Source organism: Nesoenas mayeri (genome assembly GCF_963082525.1).
Source record: "Nesoenas mayeri genome assembly, chromosome: 8".
Taxonomy (NCBI): domain Eukaryota; kingdom Metazoa; phylum Chordata; class Aves; order Columbiformes; family Columbidae; genus Nesoenas; species Nesoenas mayeri.
In genome coordinates, this window is record NC_137554.1 from 11,132,099 (window position 1) to 11,151,143 (window position 19,045).

Here is a 19,045-nt window from a genome sequence, read left to right on the forward strand (position 1 = left end):
CATGCTGTGACAGTATAATGGGCCTTGGATGGGAGTAGGGGTAGAAATGTTATGGCTCGACTTAAGGCTTTCAGCACCATCTACAAGAACTCTTAACTGAGCAAGCAAACCACATATCATAATGACATGGCTCTGCAGTGGTGCAAAACTGCATCAGCAATGCTGCACCGTGAAAAACAGTAGGATGTAGTAAATGTGGTTCCTTGGAGGTGGGCATGTACTGGTTTTGATACCAAGTCTAATTATGTGAATGACAGTTTACCATTCATTGGATATGCCAACAATGTCAAACTGGCAGAGCGGGAAGCATGTTGCAGGGCAAAAAAAAAACCCCTAAAAATGTTATTGAAAAGTGGTTGCAGAAATAGGATGCAACTAAATACATACGAGTGCCAATTTCAACATTTAAGTGGGAAATAACGATTGCATAATTAAAAGACTGAGAACAGATGAATAAACACCAGGTCTTCAGAAAAGGGGTTGTGTATCAGAGTAGATCACAAACTGAACGTGCGTCAACAATGTCACACCGATGTGAAAAAAGCTGCAGTATAAAGAGATGTGTAAACAGAACTGTCACATCTAGGACATAGGAAGAAATTTTCATATTTAATACTTCTAAAGCCTCAGCTGTAATACTGTGTTCAGATCGGGCTCTGCATTTCAAGAAAAAAAAAAACAAAGTCCAATAGAAGGGACTACAAGGAGGAGGAGAGGGGGAATCAAAATTGTGAAAAGACATGACTCTACTTGAAAATAGGAATGCTTGAGATTTTTTAGTCTAGAGAAGAAAATATTATGGGGAGAAAAATTAATTGTTCACTAAATCCACTGCAGACAGGGCAAAAATTAACATTTTCAAACTGCACTGGAAGAAATTTTGGTTAGACATTAGGAAGAGTTTTACTATTATATGGATAAATAAAACTGGCATATATTCTCTAGAGGGTTCTGGAAACTATATTAATATTTTTTAAGACTTAAGTTAAATATCTGCAAGAAAAGATTAGAAGTGTTTGACTGCTCTGAAGTAATGGAGGCAGACTAGGCAATCATTGTTTTCAGCAGCATTTTCTATAACTGCAGTTACTATCTGTTCTGATCCTATTTTTTCTGATAGAAATGAATCCCAGAGATACTTAAACGTTTAATGTGTTGGTGTGATCTTATGCACAGGTGTAGATATCCCCTTTGGGAGTCCTCATCGTGTTACATTCTGTATAGCTGTGTGACAACATATGTCACATGCTCAGCTAATTTGGTAATTTATAAACTATACATCACTATAAATTCCAAATTTTAAAATAATGTGTTTGTTAGTGCTGATGTAACTAGTGTGAATCAAGGCTTTTGTTTTTGTTGTTGTGTTTTGGTTTGGGTTTTTTTTTTCATGGTACCAGAGATTAATTTTCCCCAGAACCCATTAAATTTTGGGGTTTTTCTGGAGCTTACCAGTTAGGAGAAGGCAGTGTGAATGGTTTATGTTATGGGACTGAGACCCACCGAACTCATCTCATTAGAGATGGCTAGAAGGCTATTAAATAGGCCAATTTTTAATCTCCACTGAGTTAGACTGAATTCAAACTGATAGCCCACAGGCAAAAGGCTATGAATTTCATTAACAGTACCCTAAAGCACTCAGTCCCCTAATGAGTGCTAATGTTATTCTTCTGAGAATTAAGCTTGTTTTCTGAAAAGATACATTTATAAAATCAAGTTCTGATATTTTGGAGCGTGTATGGACATTTTTCCACCGCTCTTAAACACAGGAACATTGTACAATCCACAGATTTCTACTAAGATCCTTGGTCATTTGTGATCCATAATACAAGCAATATACAAGCAAAACCAAAATACAAGCAATAAAAACATGAAAAGCAAATATTAATACTACCCCTATGCTTCTTGCCAAATATAATATATTTTATTGTGATCAGTTATTTTAAGGTCAACACACACGTATTTTTTCCCTTAGTAGATAATTTTTAAACAACAGCAATTCTTGCTTCAATTCTGTAATTTCAGCAAGGAAACACAAAATTCTCTAAAAGCATTAACTTAGAGAACAAGATGAAGTCTTGTATTATATTTCACATCTATTTGTGAATAAGTAAAATGGTTAGCACAAGAAAATATGAACTTCAGTTTTAATGCTGCCCAATCTCACAATTTCATTAAGAGTTTAAACATATCTAGCACTTCAATGCCTCAACTTATTACTTGAGCTAACAGGCCCAATTCCATAAGCAGGAGTCTCTACAAAATGCTTATGATCCACACAGTCTGTGGATCCAAAGAAAAATCCACATTTGGCCTGAATTCATGGAGCACAAAACTGCAGCATTTCATCAAAATGGCAGTATGGTAAAAAGATTATATCCAGTGGTATCAGAACCCTTGATTTCTAATTCCATCAGGTTTGGCTGCTTATGCTTATAATCTGTGAAAAGTAGTGGACAATCTTAAAGGTTGCATGCTGGAATAAGAAGACTTGAGAAACACACACAAAATGATGCAAAATTTGGACTGCCTGTGTGCAAGAAATAGAAATTTTAGGACCAGCCTCCAATGAGACTCTGTAAAGATCAGTGAAAGAACGTGTGTGGCCAGTAAAGGATCACACAATACGATTCTTGAAAATTAGGCCAGATACTGCACAGCTGGCTTTTTGTTTCCAGGAATTCTGGCTGTGTCCTGTATTATTTCTCCACCAATGCAGACAAGACCTAATAATGGTTAAAACAGCATTTGAAAACCTCGAGAGAGGTTGCTACCTAGTTCCTCCTGGTCCTCATAAATGGTTATGAAAAGCTTAAACTGAGGCAGGCTCTTTCATGTTAGCAGAAAATATGATTAACTGAAACCAATTTAGAAACTGTTTCTTCATATAAACATTTTTGTAGCTGAAGCTGCAGAGGGAGAGTTGGAGCAGGTCTAAGCTGAAGCATTTTGAATGAAAGACGATTGCAAATGCCTCCTTGTAACACACACAGCAAAATCCCAAATGCCTGGAGGGAAAAACTTTTTAATGATAATTTCTTACATTTATATAGCACCTTTTATTCCCTAGGACCCCAAGCGCTTCATTAACTCTATGCAAAAAGCTTCACCATGGAAATATAGCCACTATATGCATCATTCTTTGAAAATTTCATTTTCAGTTGACACATTTCTTTCAATAACAAAATATTCTGCTTATCCTCTGCATAGCTTCCAAAACAACAACAGATAAAATGTTAAATTATATAGTTTGGAGTTGTAGAACAATTTAAGCCTGTATGATTTTAAAAATAGTAATGTGCTCATGTAATGGATACAGTGTGTTTATCCCATCCATTTTCCCTCTCCATTTACTACTTTGATCTCGTCTTTATACTGTAGGCTTTAGTAGAAAATCATGTCTTTAATAACATTTTGAAAATTGAAATGATCCTTGATGTCTGAATTTCAGACAAGAATGGGGTTTTTAGGAAAAGGTAGACCCTTTTATTAAATCCACTACTATAAATTGAAAAATAGAGAAATTTTTGAGTACCCAAGACATATGGGTTTTTTCTTTTTTTTTTTAAATAAACATCTTACCCTTACCTATGAATTTGGTCTTGTCCTTGCCCTTGGACTCTCACAACTACAAAAACAAGGTCCCAAAAACATGATATGAGAGAGATCTGTGTGTTACTGTTCAACTTGCCACAGAGTTTTACTTTTCATCCTACAGAGATGTTTCTGGTTTCTTGGCCTTTCTTACAAATATGTAGTGCTCATTTCCCCAATATCAACAAATTCAGGAACTCAGTGTACTGATTGTTTCAATAAACAGTAATTAACATTATTTCCATTGAACGTTTAGAAGAAATTACTAATAACAATGAATTTGCGCAGTTTATTTCAACATTGTAAAAATTGAAAGAGGAAAAATTACTGAACTTTGTTGTTGTTGTTTGAGCTGTTGATTCATGTCTTGTTGGCTTGCTTGTTTCATAGGCTCTTTTGAAATGCAGTTGTCAACGTTAATTAAAGAGAATTGTCTAGCCTTGTCTATTTTTCAGGCAGAACAAAAATGTATTTTATTCATAATATAAATTTAGTCTGTGCTATAGATCAAGATATTCTAGTCATCTTTGTCAGTATCAATTAAACTTTAAGAATTGCCAGTAAAACAATAAGAGCAGTAAGAATGCATAGGCAAAATTAAAACCATTAGCCATTAAAACCTATGGCCCTCTTAACAGAGATCCCAAGGTAAGGTTAGTCCTGAAATAAAATAGTTTGCAACGGAAGGATATTTAGAGACTCCGCCTAGGGAAATATTTTTGCTTGCCACTGTTCATTGCTTTTAGAACTGTTGTACTGTTACAAGTGTTTTAAATCTCCCCGCCAGGAAAATATTTCCCACATTACATAATGAAGACAACTGGTGCCCTGTTCTCTCATTGCTGGGCTTCTGTCCTTGGCACGAGTAGGAAAGAACCAGTCTGCGCTGAGACCTGCTCCCCTCGGCCCAGCCTGCGCTGGCAATTACAAACCAGCTTTTGTCTGGTGGGCAGCAGCTCCGTGCCCAGCCCAGTCCCCAGCCTCCCACCGCTGGCTCCTGCTTTCCGTCCCACCACTGAGGAGTGTTATTGTCATCTGCTCCCGCTGCCCAGAGGAGCAGCTGCTGGGGCAGCACTGCCTGCCTGGCACATGAGGCTCCATTCTTAGCAGCTCCTCAGGTACCACCATAATAAATGTTATTAATTAACAAATCCTGTGTTAAATGCCAATAATATTTACTTAACGTTGGTCTTTATGCTTATTTCCTTTTATCTTGCGTTATTCAAATTCATCCCACATTAAAAATATGATAGTTAATCCTACATCTTTGTTCTCTTCAGAAGGATGCCTCTCATGCCTAAGTTACTGAGCTCAAGTCTCACAGAATTCAGAGGTCACAAGAAAGCAGATTAGTGTAGGAAAATAGCACCATATACTATAGCACTGACCTTCATAAAAACAACAATGTATTGCCTTGGAGGGTTGCCATTTACATCACGCACAGGAAGTATTAATATATGAAAATATGCTATGAGCAACAAAACCATAACGAATTTCTTCCTGAGTCTGTTGATGAATTATAATTTAGTGGGAGAGGAAGAAAGCTGTGGCAAGAAACCAGCCTTCAATAGATGATGGAAAGGACCTAGATATAATAGGCATAAATTATCACAGCTCTGCTTAACCCAGTCTGACAATGCAGTTCACATTATAGTGCCAAAATCGCACACAGACACAGTCATTTCAAGTTCCCTGTTTCAGGTGTCACACTAGTGGCCTTAATGTATCCCTGTAGAGGACAGGGCAGAAAAGAGTCCAGCTCCTACCACTACTGACCACATGCCTCATCTTCTCCATTTCTGTCCCACACTCCATCTCCAAATCTGTGGCTTCAGCATGTCCCAGGCAGCACAACACAGGGAAAGTCAACTCCCTCAGCTCAACACCCTCGTAAAAAGGAAAAGGTTTTGGCAGCCAACCCCCACCATTTCTGTATTTCAAAGTCATCTGGGCAGATGGAAGTCAGGACATAGGTCCAAGTGAACACATCTTCACCAGAAACCTTCACCTGTAGAAGCAAGTGTCGTGTTTTAGCAGCACTTGAAAAATGAACAGCATCGCTCAGTTGCCAATGTCATTGCCAGTGTATTAGTATAACTATGTACCAGGCAGGATTTCAAACCACCTTCTTTTCCCCACAACTTCCTACTGTTCTGCCCAGTAGGCAATTGCTATGTCAGCAATTGTGATTTCTTTCATTAAGTCAGATGGACATACACCCTCTTGTCCTTATGCTTAACAACAACAAAAAAAATTATGTAAATCTTGTTTGTTTGGAAAGCATTAGAGGTTTGCATATGGGAAGACATAATAATCATATTTAAATAAGAAGTAAAGAAAGTAAAAAAGCACTTTATTACTATTAATGTGGAAGTACTGAGCTTATTTTGTGTTTAGGTAAGATCACAGCAGCAGAAAGTCTGTTTGATATGCCATACCTTCTGTTTGTTTCTTAATTGTAAAGAGTTTGGTTTTGATCAAGACAATTAATTATGAATATAGCTGAGTTTTCTAACATCAGAGATAAAGCTTAAAAAAAACTACAAAAGGTTTTTTAGAGTATATTGTACTGTATAGGTAAGTATATATCTTCAGGGCATGAAAACAGACATCTGTGTAATTGAATCCTGAAAGGAAGGGGGGGAAACTACATAAAACTGCGATAGTTTTACACAGTCTTAGAGTTAATGTGCAATTTTGAAGTGTTATTTATCAGATTCTGTGGCTGTACAGAGTCTGTATGGCATGATAGGTTGACGAAAATGAAAAGACCAAATTAAAACCTAGGGTTATTACCATGTGTGTTTTGTTGCCCAATAACTTTTTTCCAACCTCCCTGCTGGTGCCCCTCTCTGCAAACAGAGGAGAAGCATCTCCTTGCTTGGCCACATCCTTCGCTACTCATCTGCCAAAGAGTATCTTCAGTACAGTGATCCAGGCCATATTAAAACTTCTGCTTCTCTCTTGTTAACCCAGTACTTCCAGATCACATCACATCTAAACTCCCAGATGAATGACTTTGAACAGCAGTTCATTCGCCATTATCCCGTTCAGGAAATACTGTCTTAGGTTTGAGATTTGCAGACAGATCTTGTGTTACAATACCACTTCTTTCAGCATGAAGCTCATAAATGTCTCATAACAAAATCAGTGAAATAGCTGCAAAGACTTTAACGATCTTTTAACCAGGCTCAAAGAAAGAAAATTCTAGCACTATTTTTTCCTAGTAACAGAAATCTACGTATTTAAAATCACTGTAAAATAGTTATTTCAGTATTCTGGATTGCATGCTGAGTAGAGGTTTCTCAGATGAAAGAATGAAGAAACTTAGAAGAACCATCCCATTCACTTTTAAAATTTGTCCCAATTTCACAGTCCTTGGCTCTTTTTTCCAACATGTTCATAGGTCAGTGTGTGGAAATGGACTCAGGTGAGGCTTTGGAAGTGTATTTTTAGTTAGATGGTGCAGATAATTCATAGACTAAAAATGTAGTATCTGTAAAAGCAGAAATAGTCAGCAGAGCAGTTTCATTTTGGGAATTTCAGCAAAAGAAGCTGTGTCTGAACAGTCAGGAAGCACTCAAATCTATCTACTGCTGTACCAGATGTGTTTCTGTAATTCCATCCCAAGCATATTACATTTCCAAGAAGTTATGTGTGAATTATCATTCAAATATACCCCTGGTTTTGAGTTACAATGTTTATATGCTACTTAAAAGCAGCAGAACAGTTTTTACTTACTTTGCGCAAAAGATAATCCCAATTTTGAATCTTAACAGGAGCGAGATAATGGTGGTTTAATATTTCATGTAGACTTCTTAATCAGCAACTCATTTAACCCAATCAGTGTATGGCTGAACATACTTTTATAAGTGTCCCATTTACGAATAAGCAAGAACTATGTTTTTGTCACATTTTATCCATTATGCTTTCTAAAAGAGGAGGGTGTCATCGCATTTGCAATAGTACATTAGGAAGCACAGCTTTTCACAATGACTGTTAAAACGGCACATGCTGAGAAAAACAGTGCTTATTAGGATTAATTTAAGACAATGAGTACTCACTAAGCATGAATTGTGTTCATTCACTTCCATCATTAATGCATTATAGTTTATCTCATCCTTTAAAAAGAAATAATTATATATTGAGGACTTTTTTTCTTCCCCGACATAATTTAGATCCCAGGCCCAAGGAAGGGGAGCGGTGGCTCGTGACACGCGGCACTCCTGAGCTGCAGCAGGACCGTGCAGCCGGCAGTTCAGGCCAGCAGGAGCTATGAGGAGCACTGACAGCCCTTCCCTTCAGGAGTTTCAAACAGTAAGCTGTAGAAAACAAATGATGCCTGACTGTCCAAGCTTGCGTTGATCACACAGGTCTCCAGCATGCTAAGAGCAGAGAGGCTGAAAATGCTGCGGGAGAGGACACACTGCTTTTGCTGCGTAGGACCCCACAACATAAGATCATAATGCTTCATAGCAGCTGAGAGGGCTGATAGCCAGTGTTAGCAGGAGGGCAGGGCTGGAAATGATAGTGAACCTTAGGGCACGGAGCCACCAGATCACCAGGCGTACGTTAACCTTGGCCCTTTTATATTCCTCCTGCTGAAAAGGGGGAACAGCTAGTGGGAGAGCCCTTGAGTGCAGAGATGCTGGGGATCAAGGTATCTGCACAGCGGTTGCCCCTCCATGCTGTGTTAGGTCTCTAGGTCTCTTAGGCACATCTGCATGGCACAGCAAATGAGGAACATCTACCCCACAATATCAGCAGAATACCACACGAGGCCTTTCTCATACTCGTGTGACATCAGCACATTTGTACCATGTACAACCTACACACTCCCATCTTTATGTAAAAAGGCTCACTAATTGCCACCCTTCTGGTCTTGCTGCAGCAGCCTGTGGCTCCCTTCCCTGGGACAGCCAGCACCTCGCTGGTCTATCAGTCCACTCTGGGATGATTCTCTTAAGCCCTCAGAAACAGACTCTGAAGGGCTTTCCTTTTGCTTTGCAGACAATATGGAGAAGGGTGTCACACTTCCTTCTGGGAGGGAAGGTGGCTGCTCCTCCTCTGGATTAACAGAAGCAAGAAAGTCTTGGCTTACAGCTGTGGCTTCCCAAGTGTGGAATAAGACTGTCAGTGAGAAGGTGTTTCAGATGGCAGCTCAGGGGACACGATAAGGACATGTCACTGTAAACCAGAGGGCTGCGTGGCCAGACAGTGCTGAGCAGTTCTGGCACACGTACAGGTACAGTGCTGCAGTGTAAGGGCCAAGCCGTATGGCCCTGTTAGACAGGTATGGGGGTGCTCCAGGGAAAGGCACTGGGGAGTGCACAGTCCAGGCTATACGTGTGTGGGCGAGGAAACAGAATGTTTCTGAGGAATTTCCTCCCAGCATCCTAGCTGGGGCACTCCCATGGGATGAGGATGTTTCACTTGCAGGGAGGCTGACTGAACAAATCCTATTTCCCAGTAGGAGCAGGAAAATTAAATGGCTTGGGGAGCTCCCCACTGCTTATTTGGAAATGCCATGTGATCACCTGCGCACCTAATGTAAAGTGTAGTATGGATCAATGTCAACTGCAATGCCTCCTAACCATGGGATCCTTTCTTCCTCCAAAGGTTATATGATTTTCAAAAATATGCCTTTGAGGCATTGAATGAAAAAATCTCAAGTCCTGTGTTCCACTTAATTTAGAAATTACAATCGTAGGTTTTTTTCTTTTTTCTTCTTTTTTTTGATGGGGAGGTGGGTGTTGTGTTTTGTTTTACACTGGGCTGGATTTGAAGAGACTATGGAGATAGGAACTATTCATGAAAGAGCTTGTAGAGGAATCCAAAATTTCTCCTTATTTTTTTATTTTACTTCAATGGAACTGTAAGAGGGCTGGCTTGGTCCAGATTTTATTATTGTCTTTTAGAGCCTGGGAGACTCGCAGAAGCACAGCCTATGCTTTACATTCTGCTTTATGGGAATATTATTTCAGTTTTAATTTTACTACTATTTAAAAGCACTGGAAGTCCCTGCAGCTGTTTGGTCACATAATAACAGACAGACGCTAATTTCTCATGCATAGCACCCAGCATGGTGCATCAGAAAAAAGGCCCCTAACCTGCTCCTGCATTCTAATGTGTTTGTGTCACTTTGTAGGAGATCAGAATCCTGTCCAAATTCTGCGAAGTCTAATAGAACAACAGTTGCCAAATGACAAATCCTATCAGAAGAAACAGAGTAAAAAGGCATGTCTTTGTTTCTGATCTTCACAGCTTCAGCACTAGCAAGAGGAATGTCAAGGTTTCCAAAATAAAGCCCGTTAACCACTGTAACTGCTATTAAACATAAACAAGGACATAAAAATAGAGAGGATGGAAGCCAGGATATGAACATTTGAAACAGTAGCTATGTATACAATCGCCGCTTTGTTGACATTGCCGGCTCCCGGGGCAGTGCGGCTCTGCTGGCTGCAGCCGTGCTGGGGCAGAGGCAGGAGCTCTGGGGCCTGCACCATCTCAGCAGCGACAGGGAACCCCAGCAGCAAAGGGGTTGTGCAGCCACACTGCAGCGTGCTGGGAGGAGAAAACGGGCTGCAAGAGGTGCAGCCGCTCCCCCTTCGCTGGCACACAGGATGCACGTTGCACAAGGAAGCAGCAAGGGTGCCTTCACTTCCCTTCTCCCCAGTAACTCTCCTCATCTTAGTAAAGGCAAGCAAGTTAACTCATGACGGCAGCTAATTGTTCTAAAGGCTCATAGCCAGAAAAGGATGGATTGGATCTATTTTGCTACTGCGGCAATAAGACACTGGCATCCTACACCAGGTAAAATCACGTGGAAGATAATATCAAAGTGAGAACCTAATGAGGATTAGTTAGTGTGTTAAAAATATCGCCGTTTTTCTTGCATGGACACAGCCATTGAATAAATGCACTGCTCAGCATTGATCATCCATATGACATGGTAAATGAAGATGGCATATTCCTAAGTAAGAATTATGGTCTTGTCTGTACACAAAAATTGCATCTATTTAATTTAATCAGTAAAGAAATGGATGCAGCACAGCCAACACGTAGATGAAATGCAGGAGGTAAAATGACATCGTATGCATCTATTCAAGACTTAGAATTTTAGCAGCTTTGTTTTCTGCAGGTACAATGCCGGTACTTTTTGTCTGAGCTCAACACACAATGATCAAGATTCTGGATGTGAGGAAGAAGAGGAACAAAGACTGTGATCCATGGTCTGCTGGAGTCCGTGCTGCTCTTTCAGGGAGCTGCTAAAAGAAGCCAAACAGAATTGTTCATCTGCAGAATTGCACTGACCTGCTATCTGAGACATGGCCATTATTGGACTATTCCTGGTGCTTCAGTTATACAAAAGAAATACACTAAAATAATTAATTGATGTCATTAAACGACTGTGGTGTTGAACATATGTTGCACTTGAACATAATGAATGTTGACAATTCATTATTTCAAGTTTTATGAAAATACCTCTGTGATAAATATTTCTACAAATTCTAGAAGTCAGATATGGGAAGGAGAAATCTGCCCATTATAAACTGCCACAAACCTGAAGACTTGTCAAAACAAAGTGAGCTATAAAATAATAATATTCAGGCAACATCACTCTCATTAAACACCTAATGATGCCACAGGCATATTAGTGGGGAAATGCTCATGAGGATCGTGAGGAAAAAATAAATAAAAGCCCTACCCCTAAAACTGCTTGCCGAGCTGTTTGTACATTCTGCCACAGGCAGTTTCTTGAAAAAGATGGAGACGTGAATGGAGACAATGACTATTAGATGCTGGTGATGGTGAGGGCAAGCCGAAGAACTGATGCTAGAAATGAAGGGGCTGCATTTTGCTTTCAGTTATGTCTCGCATGTCTCAACATTTCATAGTATTTAAATGAATGTGTTACATAAGGCATTTCTCCTGTCTACGCCACTCAGCAGCCATATTCTCCTTTCTGGTATGGATTGTCTTGGGAAGCTTGCCAAGCTGTGACAGAGCAGTGCATAAAAGGAAATCATGCTCATAAGCTGGGGGTGGGGAGAGCTGCAGGTGAACAGATTCAGTGCAGCAACATAGCTACAGTCTCCTGTCTCAGAAACTCAGGGCTTAAATGAAGTGGGAGCCAGAATACTACTTTTAAAAAGCTGCTACAGCCCCCCAGGCATCCCATTCATTTGCTCCAAGGAGGGTGTGTGAGCACAGTGCAGTAGAACTGCTCAACACCGCACTGACTGCTGCTTTAGCAGATGGGAAGACTAAATGAGAATTTCCTCTTAAGGTGCTATAAAAGCCCTGTCCAGTTTTGGAGCCCATTCCTGCCAGATGCTGAACACCTCCTTTACACTTAGGAAGGATCTGGACCTTTTAATTAAAGACAGAGCGAAATGAGGGTGGACCCAGCCTCTAGTAGGAGTAAGCTATTACCTGCCTGCCAGGACCTGCCCAAAAGGTCTGGCGTTTTCTATAGAACTCAGTGAATGCACTCGTTGTTAATATTCATTATTGTATTTATTAATAGCTAAGCTCTCAGGTAGTTTTTGGCTTTTCATCTCTAGACCTCAATGTGCTTTACAAAGGCGATCATTATCAACAAAGGAACACAGACATCTACATTTGGGCTTTGGCACGTAAAGAGCATCTCAGTTCACCTGTAAAGGAGATTTGCCAGTTGAGCTTTACTCTGGCCACCTGCCCTGCAAACAGTCTCCAAATCTTAAATGACTGGGGGCAGGGAAAGGGATTTTCAGCTGAAGTTCAGTAACACAAACATCTTCAGGGGATTAGGCAATCCTGCACAACCCCTGCGCCTGGCTGGGAGACGTGGAGGTCAAGGAGACCCTCAGCTTGATGCCTGCGACACTGCAGCAACCTCCAGGCCTCTCCAGATCAGACCAGGATTCATTACGACAAGGTACTGCTGTGGATTACAGCACTGAGCACTTTTAACTGTTCCATCCCTGAAGACAAGATTTACTGTCCTTTCACCATCTTCAGTTGTTATAGTAAAAGACAGGTGAAGAAATGTGCTTAGGCTGATAAATTTTTTGGCAGTTTTGCACTGCACACAGACTAGGATTTTTCATCTTAATGACCTGCAGCTGAAACAGATGCTTTGCTTGAGTGTTTTAAAGCACTTCACAAAACTTAACACTAATTTATTCTTTCACAGTGCAGGAAAAAAAAAATGTTTGATATCGTTACTCACATAACAGAACAATGTGAAAAATGGAAACAGATGTTTCTCATTTAAGCATGAATAAGAAGGAAGTGAAAGAAAAAAGATGATGTCGTAGTAGTGATTACGAGAAATATGATGGCTTGGTTAAGTCAAGACAATTTCTTATGGATCTCCAGTCAGTCCTGAAAGATCTTTCTAACAACTTGGTCCCTGATTCAGCAAGCACTTGGAAATGCTGAACTCCAGCTGTGCAGGTTGTCTCACATACTTCATTTATAATTTTAAAAGCTGTATAGCCAAATGAATGCTCTACAGTTAGGAGCTGAGGGATCAACGGCACTGTTCCTGTAGACAGTAAGGCACTGACTGTTTTCACAGACTACAGACATCTAAATTTGAATATCAGAATAGAAATGAAGTCAAACTGAAAATACATTGTTTCCTGAAACACGAAGAAGTGCTTTGATTTTACTACAGCGCAGACAGAGCATGGTGAGACCCAGAAGCAGCAACCAGGGACCCATTGCGTGCTCCCCACTGAGGGGCGCAGCGCCCGGCAGGAGGGACCTGCTCGGCTTTGGCAACCGCCTCTCACCTCTCCCGGTCTGGCAGGAAGGGTCTGACTTCGGCTGCAGGGCCTTTCCCACTAAAAATACTTCCGAAACCTCCAGTGATGTGGAGAGAAACACAACCAATCCACCACTGAGAACAAAATGACTTGCTAGGGTGTGAACTGAACCTTGAGAAGTGGTGTATGTAATGTGCCCCAGTATTTTGGTATCAGGCAGGATTTGGGTACAGACTAAAGAACCAATCTTTCATTGTTGGTACTACTTTTTAATCTTAAGCCTGCCTTGGAAGGTGGAGGATCCACATAGGTCAGTGCAGACCATCAGGCTTAGGCAAGATTGTTCGCCTTCTTCCCTCCCTGCCCATCTGTCTCCCTTCCTCCCTCCGGAGTAAAGTCTTGGCCAGGAGACGTGTCCCTGCCCCAGAGCCACCACAAACAGCCCCCCGGCTGCCCAGGGCTCACCTCTGTGGAAGGCAGGACAGCCCAGCCCTGCCAGCACTCACGGTCAGGAGAGGCGTAGACACTGGCCCCACCACAGCGGAATCCTCCTGGCCATCCCATCCCATTCCATCCCACCGAGCGCCTGCTCAGACAGTTCTCACTCTTTGTTACCCCTGAGAAAACGATGTTCTCTCCAGCCTCACTGAAGTATTTTGGGCCCATCTGCACCAGCATATTCCGCCCTTTCCGGGGCAAGCCAGCCCCAACTGGCAGAAGTGACACTACTCCCGATGTTCCCAACAAGGAGGAAAGGCAAAAGAAATGTTCAGATTCCCCACGGATTACAGCACTGTTGAAAAAACAAAATCCTTTTGTTTCCAGACCACACTAATCTATTAGGAACCACTGGCCAGAAATATGGAGCAGTATAAAATTCCTTTTACAAAGAAGTACTTATACAAAAACTTGAAAACTAAGCTTCAGCTCCTCTTGTTTGAGTTTTAAGGACAATACTTCAGTTCTGGGAAACTGTCACTTTCCACTCAGCATTTTTAATATGAAAATAATGTTTCTGCAATTGTCACTGATTTCAGCATGGTTGCTCAGACACATTTGGCCCTGTATGCAGTCCACAGACCGTGCATGCAGAATTAATAATCTCGTTAACATTACTATATGCAAATGCTCCCAGGATGCAAAGAAAAATTTGTATTTCAGATTAATATTTTATGGGAATTTTGTGTGTACATGATAAATGAATAAATGGAAGGACACAAGGGGACATGCAGAACATGTGCATCATGTGCGAGAACTACATTAATTCTTAAATGTTTGCAATGGCCGCAAGATGGTTAAGGAACAAAAAGATTTATTATTGTAATTACATAGGAGGAGAGAATAAGAGAAGAAAAATGAGAGATCAAGGGAGCCATTTCATGTTACAGTTTCTCCAGCTGCAGAGCTGGCTTGAGAGGTTCTCCAAACCCTCCTGCCCCCATCCTTTCCAGCCTGTGCACCTTCTCCTGCCTGTAGATTACCATGCCTTTAATTCTGCCAATCCAACCATTTGCATGTTCAAGCTTTAAAGCAGCTCTTAATTACAACACGGAACTACACCCTTTTAGTCTGCTTGGTCTCTCATTCATTTTTAGCTGCTGTATAAGGAGAAGCAATACCAGATAAAATCTCAGCACTAATACAGTGCTCTGGATACAAAAAAAAAGAGGCACGACAGGGGGACTGAGAACAGGTCTCTGAATTTGGGAGTTAAAAAGGAGAATGATTTGGAGAGAACCATCACTGGTTCCCCACTGTTTCAGCTTCTGGGTCATCCCCTTCCTCACCTCTCCAGTTGTCCTTATTCTATTGAAGTTTTATTGCTACTGTGGAACGACATGAAGCTCTCTCATGCTTTAACTATAAGGAATGTAATATTGCATTTGTCCAAAAACCTACATGAGTAAAAGAAGATCCCTGAGGGGATATTATCAACTGCCGGCTACTTATCATTGATGGTTATTCTCTGAGACAACTCTCCTGTTTAATCTTTATGCTCTCGACAATAACCCTTCTCTCTTTTTTATCAAGTGTTTAATTTTCTTGAAAGATTTTCTCAGACTTTAGTTATTATTGAGGGGATTTTAATTTTACCCCAACTCTTTAATGGCTAAATCTTGCATATCCACTATTTCAAATAGGGGTATTTCAGTTACTCTAAGTAAATAGTTCAAGGATTTTGTCTTGATAGGTAGCTGGAAATTTTCAAATCAAAACAAAATTGAAACTGCAGTTTCTTTTCCACTTCAGAATATAGTTTTTAGTCTCGCTGAGTGACCTGTCAGTGTACTGGAATAAGAAATGGATACTGCTGGACTGCTCCAGAGCGTACTCCCATGTCAGCAGAGTTCGGTCAGGATGAGTGGCAGCCCTGTATGTGCAATCAGTTAGCTGGTTATTTCATCTGCAGCTGATCAAAGATAAACAAGACAAAAAAGACAAACAAAGGGAAGTGGTGCTGTAGAATGCATTCTTACTTTCTTAGTATCCACAAGCAATATTATTGCTAAATTTCCTCTAAACGTTTATAGTTGAACTTTAAAGCATAACGGGAGAAAAAAATAAGAAAAGTAGGTAGAGGTTCAGCAGAGAGCAAAGCCCAGAAACCCTTGAAACCCGCTCACCTTCCCTTCTCAGCAGCAACCTCAATCCTTCCCCACTGACACTGTATTTCCCCAGCCCAGTGGAAATCAGGATCATGGGTATCTAATAATAGTTACATTATTCAGGGCAGCCCATAGAGCAGGGAAAGATTGCATCATGGGACTGAGAGATCTTTTTGGGAGGCTTGCTTTGTTTTGTCATGCTGGGCACTCCCATTTCCACTGACCTTGTTGTCCACGATAACTACAACAGTTTACAACAGTCTCCTGTTCCTGGAGCCGATAAATTATTAGGTTGGGCCCATGATTTTGCAGCTCTAGTCAGAATTCCCAATATTGGCTCATTGTCTTGTCTGATCTGAACACGTGTGAGTGGAAAGGACTGAGCCTGGGTCGGGTCCTTCCCATGTGGCTGCTCCCCTTTCCTGGTTCCCAGGTTCAAATGGGAACTGGGCACATCTTTCTTACAGCCTCAAGCAAGACGGTCATTCACGCCTCTTCCTCACCTCTTTTCTGCAGGGACCTGTGCACAGGATGCAATCAGAGAGGTGCCAGGAGCTGTGCAGGACATGGCTGCTCCGTCACCAGGAATTCATGGTGGAAAAGACTTGACTGAAAGTGAGCAGGGCTACATGTCTAGTTAGTAGACACTATAATTTGCAGATCTAAATCTACACATCTGAGCTTTAAGTTTCCCCATCTGTAAAAACAGCACTGAAATACTTATCTGTTTCTCAAGAAAGTCACTAGGGTTAATAAATCAATGCTTATGCAACACCATATTGTCAGAAAAACGTTTTCCCTAAATCAACACGTTTTCAAATATTTGAGTTGATGACAGAAATTAATTTTACAAACAGGTACAACACAGACTATAAACAGTGGCTAATAATCTCAAGATGACCCCCTTAAGATTAATCCTACACTGCAAACCTCGCAGAGTATTTATTTCCCCTGTTGCATTTCTGTTGAGGCAGTTGGACTCAGCAGCCCCATTTGCTTTCTCAGTATCTGATGCCAGAGTACACAACAGTACGGGTGGAAAGAGCACAGTGAGAGGTGTAAACACCAAAGCAATGGCACAACAGACTTACAAAGAGCATGATTCTCACAGCAGGTCAGCTGAAGTGGCAGCTGGGCATTTCTGGGCTAGTACCAAGTGTCCGCTACCACCTTACAAGAGCCTTGTGGCTATCAGTCCCCGTTGACTGAAATACGTAAACATTTTCTAACAGCACCATCGCTTTTCAGAACGTATAATGCTGGTGCAGCCACAGTATCAGATGAACTTTGTCCAATACTTCATTTTTCTAATCTCCAAGGCTCAAACAAGAGATGTGTGGAGAATCTTTGTGTGCTGCCCTTCACACTTGCATTCAAATCTTCCCTGCTTAATGAGCCATGGGCTGTTGCTCTGAAACAGAGGACATTAACAGTTCAGGAAAAACAGACCCCTGCGGATTAATCACCTGGCTTCTTCATGGGCCCAGTTCCAATCAGCAGACAGTGTGAGAGCAGAATATCTCCATATACACTGCCTGACCGAGAAGCATATTAGCCAATCACTGCACTTGGTTTTGACAACCCTATAGCATGTGAGTCTTATTTCAGTGTTTATTTCAAATGAATACCAGAGGTCTCCAAACCTCACTATATTCACAGAAATTAATAACTGTGCAGCCATTACATGATTCTCTTAGCATTTGCCCCCTTCTCTGTGCCAGTGAAATCTATTTAATGCTTCTTGGTTGTTGTTAAAGTGAATGTTTTATTGCTTTCTGAACAGCACTTAACTGCTAGGTATCTCTTCTGAGTCCACCATGCAAAGACAAGGATCTCAATTCATACTGAGAACTACATTTTGCTAGAAACCGGCCACTGGCTGATGATATTCCTGCTCCTTGGTAAACCACTAATAGCTTTATTGTTACTTAGCCTGACTACTCCATTTTACTATAGAGGGGATAGTATGAAAAGGAAACAGGATTAAGTGTTGGCCAAAAGGACGACAAACCCATCAAAAGCCCTTTACCCAACCTTGAGCACAGCATAAGCAGGACACAGTGCTTAATTTTCTGGAAACACAGAGAAAGGAAACAGCCAAATAACCAGTTGTGCTGTCAGCACGATTTCCCCCATCCCACAGCAAAGTAAGTTCAGAAAAGACAAATGGCATTAAACAGTTAAACAGACCTGAACTGCTCCAATCTATGTAATGACAATGCCCTCCCATCACCATAACCCACCTCTTCACCCCTGCCCGCCCCAGCTCTCCATGCTTCGGGAGACTTTTTGAACAGAGTGATTCTAGCATAACATGAAGAAAACACCAGCTCTATCTTTTGATCATTTCTTATTCATCTCCTTTCTCTTGTTGGGTCAAATCTCAGTCCCACTGAACTCCTGATTTAGCCTATTAGCAGGGAACAGTGAACCCCCATCCTCATTTATTTCCTCCACAGATCTACCAGCTTGTTTCCCACGTTTCTACTTTTATAGCCCTCAGAGGCTACAGGAGTGTGCCGCTTTGATTGCCTTTACCTTACCCTTCCTACAGGTCATGCAGGTCAGTGGCATACCTGGAATAAACTGCGGCTGTTATTTCAACCGTCAGTCAGGCTTCAGCTGGAAGGCAGAGTCCTGTTAGCGGGAGACTGAAGTGCTGCAGAGCAAAGCAGAGGACAGTAGTGTCTGTGATGGCAACTGCGCGTTTCGGCTCCTGCCTGCTAACAGGTCTCCATGGGCACCGCTGCTCCCCTGGCTCCGCTTCCCTTTGATCCTGTTGTGTTACTGATGGAGCACTTCGGTCACCAGGGCCCAGAGCACGGTGTCTGCGCCCCTGTGACCATCCACCACAGGCTAGATCTTCCACTGGTTAAAAATTAGAAAAAGTTGTGGTGTCTTCCTGAGTTGAGGATTTGGCGCTATATTCTTAATGTTCCTCTGCCACCAAGCAGGACCTCATCAGGCAAGATGCTGAGCAACACTGGATTCAGACCAGTGTGGAGTATGCACAGCATCACAGATTCCCCAGAAACCATCCTTTACAAAGAACCACCTGAATGCTACAAAATGACCCACACGCAGAGG